Raw genomic sequence first — 4,018 nt, forward strand, 5'->3', positions numbered from 1 at the left:
ACTTATTTATTTATCTATTTATTTATATCTTTCTCCGCTTTCTTCCTCTGTTTAGACGAACTTTCCTACCTTTTCGGACAAAACCTTTTGTAACCTTTGTCCTGTCTTTGTCCTTATATGTTTTTAATTGATATTAGCCCTTGTGGCCAATAAAACGAATTAATTATTATTATTATTATTATTATTATTATTATTATTATTATTATTATTATTATCTGTTGGACATGAAAACGTATGACTTGATATTAATTAAACTATTAATCTGATAGTTCAATGCATTTGTGTTTGTTGGTTATACATTCAGTGAATAAACATTAGTTTTCTTTATAAATCCTGTTCTTGGGTAGTAGATTCAATCTGTCACTTTGTTTAACACAATAACCTGGTTGGCACTTGGTTATCTTTTAGCTGAATCTACTCTGCTCTGTTGCAAACATTGGAGCCAGATCTCCAATCTGAAAATAACTTCCTCCTTTTCTTCCTACCAGTCCCTGAGGCTCTGCAAAAGGTCATAGGCACTACCATTCCTTCCCTGACTATGCCATAAAAATTATAAAAAAAAAGAAGAGAAAATCTTGTTTGAGTTAAATAATTGACAGGTTGAAATTCCAGCTGCATGTTGTTTACTTGATTTAGTGATATGAGCAAAGACCAGTATGTTGTTGAGTGTGATTTATATTACCTATGTGTGAGAAAGAGTAGGGTTTTTTGTTTTTCAGTTTTACTATTTCTATTAGTAACCCTTTTGCTACCATATTTCTGTTGAAATACACTACTTTTGTTTTAGTTAATTTTGATAATAAGGAAGAATTTTTCAAAATAACTTTGTCATTATGCTGATATCCAGGTTATAAATTTCCATAAAAGTTTTACTGGAAAGATTTACTTTGGGTCACTTTAAAACAAGAAGTTTGTTTCAGAGAACCAGGAGTGGGTCCCAGTTGAGTTGGCATCAAAAGGTTTAAGGATAGAATGAAGATCTCTGATTTGGTTCTTTATTTGGATTTGAGATTAAAAGTACTTTAGAGAGTTTTGATATGTATTGTATGGTATTTAGTACAATGTATGTTTGTGAATGTTTTCAACACGTTAACAAGGTTTGTGAAGAGAATTAACTGAAACAAAGGTGAAGGTGTTTAATTGCTAGTTTTGATGAGTTATGAAGATTAAACATTTGTTAGCATGCTTATAAAATCTTACTTCTGATCTTTTTTTTTTTTCTAAGCATGCAATTTTATTAACAAATGTAGGGATGGAAATGAGGAGGTGGAAGCATTAGAGTGCAAAATACACCAACTTCTCAGTTTCCAATTTTTTTCTTTGTATGTTCTCTGCCTAGTAATGGATACATTCATTATTAGCTGTCCTTAATGTGATGAGCTGGCAGAATTGTTAGCACACTGGGCAAAATGTTTAGCAGCATTTCATCTGTCTTTACATTATGAATTCAAATGCTGTGAGATTGACTTTTCCTTTCATCATTCTGGAGTTGATAAAATAAGTACCATTTGATCATTCTCAGTTCACTTCAAGGATGACCAAATGGACAAACTCTGATTAAGCTGCATTGACAATATCGCAAGGTTGCATTTGCAACAGTGAATAATCACTGCAGTGGAAACATGTGTAGGTCATTATAATATTCTGCAGATAACTACAAAATAAATTTTGTGGATGTACAAGTCTCCATATTCTTTATTATTATTAATATTAATATATGTATATATATATATATATCATCATCATTTAACGTCTGCCTTCCACGCTAGCATAAATAACAACAGATGGATGATGTGTTGAATGTGTCGACCCACTACAGCTGTTTCCAACTGAGTTTTTAATTTGTTAATGGAGAAATTACATCATTAGAAAAAAAAAACATTTTCATCTAGTGAATACATGAGTCACAGTATTCAAAAACATTCAAAAGCCAAGTTTGTGCCACTTCATGATTCTATGACCAGTGCCAATCATAATGAATTTGTTTGTTCAATTTGGTAGTATTATAGGAGAAAATACTGTGATGTCAAGCGTGGGTAGTGGGGGGGGGGTAATGAAGATTTATAACAATGATGGAGGTTATAGGATAGGGTAGTGGGGAAATCAGATAGCAAGTATCTCGTCCCTCCAACTAAGATAAAGTTAATTTCTTTTATCTTTTATTTCAATTCAACAAGAGGTTTTTAGACTTAAGTTCAAAGGATAAGTTCAACCTGTTACTTATTTATTTAACAAGCTTTTAATGCCTCACTTTAAGGGTGGAAAAGCTATAAAAGGGAGAGACAGTAAGTCTAAAATGTGCTGATAAGGTGGAGGGTATCAAATAAGAATAGTGGCCTTCACATCAATTAGATAAATAAAGAAGTATACAATAAAGAATATATGAAAGCAAATGGCATATAAAAGGTTGTTGAATAAATAAATGGTTGACCTTATTCTTTAAGCTTAAACTAAAATCCTCTTGTTGAATAGAAATAAAAGGATAAAAATTTATAAATTATTATTAAAAAATAACAATTTATACCAGTGGCCAGCATGCATAAAAAAACGTCCAAGGACGGCAAATTATATTCAAATATAAGAGGAAAGCCACTAAATGATTTTCTTACATGCAGAAAGTAGACTCCAAATTGTCTAACCATGAAAAATGCGTTCTCATTTAATGGCATGTTGGATGTACTCATGCAAGACACTATGAAAAGATATAAAGGGATCAGTCAATTCCATACTTTAAAGATTCACCATTAATAATTAAACAATTATCTGTGGATATTCAGTGGAATCTATTAGGGACACATAATAATAGAACTTGAATACATACCATCTCCATGAAAGGATACATGAACATATAGAGTTCCATCATTATACTGGGTGTGTAAAATATTTGAGGACATACCTTTTTTGTGTTATTGTTGCATCTTTTGCAAACTCTGTATAATCTTTGTTTCAGAAAACAATAATAGCAGACCCTCAGCTTACTCAAGAAATGAGAAGGCATGCTGTTATTGTGGTTATAAAGGCTGAGCATAGCGAATTAGAAATGTCTCGATTTTTAAAAGTTGCCAGATCTTTCATCTACAAAGTTTGTAAGGAGTTAGAGACTGAAGATAGTAATATATCACCAGTATCAAAGCATAAAAAACATTCTAAATGCTCTGAAATCATCAGAACACTTGAATTTATCCAGCAAGTTCAACAGACCATTGATTACTATCCCAGAAAGTCCATGAGGTCAATTGCAAAAGATCTCGATGTGTCAGAAGGAACAGTCAGAAATGTTGTCCATGAAGACATCAGATATACAGGGATTAGACAAAATAATGGAAACACCTTAAAATTTCAAACAAATTTATTTCAATATGGGGTAGGATCACCTTTGGCAGTAATTAAAGCTTGAATCCTACAAAGCATGGACTTGTACAAAGTTTGAATTGTTTCCAAAGGAATTTTTGTCCATTCTTCAGCTAAAACAGTCTCCAGTTCTTGTTGCGATGATGGTGAAGGATATCAACTCCTTACTTGTTTTTCTAAAATGCACCATAAATGTCCAATAATATTGAGATCTGGGGACTGTGGTGGCCAGATAAGATGTTCAACTTCACTAGAATGTTCCTCGTACCATTCAGTGACAATTTTAGCTGTGAGAATTGGTGCATTATTATCCTGAAAGATTACGTTTCCCTGTGGAAACAGTTCCACAACCATAGGTTGAATTTGATCAGATAAAATGCTTAAAATGTCTTGACTATTAATTCTACCATAAAAGAAAACCATTGGGCTGGCAGATTTCCAAGATATAGCCCCTCAGATCATCACAGATCCTCCTCCATGTTTAATAGTTGTTAGAAAGCAGTCTGGGTCAAATGCTTCTTTTGGCTGTCTTTACATGTATACTCAGCTGGTGGTCGGAAATAAGGTAAAAGATGACTCGTCCGAGAAAATAACATTCTTCTACCGCTCTAGGAATCAATTCTGGAGGTTTTTACTCCACTCTAAATGCTTTGTAACATTTGTTTTT

The 4,018-nt window shown here is 32.7% G+C and overlaps 1 protein-coding gene across 1 annotated transcript in view; it reads left to right on the plus strand.

Moving 5' to 3' along the window:
* LOC106871164 (G patch domain-containing protein 3) overlaps positions 1 to 4,018 on the plus strand; it is an 83,403-nt gene that overhangs the window by 23,709 nt on the left and 55,676 nt on the right. The window lies entirely within an intron of this gene.

Source organism: Octopus bimaculoides, chromosome 6 (genome assembly GCF_001194135.2).
Source record: "Octopus bimaculoides isolate UCB-OBI-ISO-001 chromosome 6, ASM119413v2, whole genome shotgun sequence".
Taxonomy (NCBI): Eukaryota; Metazoa; Mollusca; class Cephalopoda; order Octopoda; family Octopodidae; genus Octopus; species Octopus bimaculoides.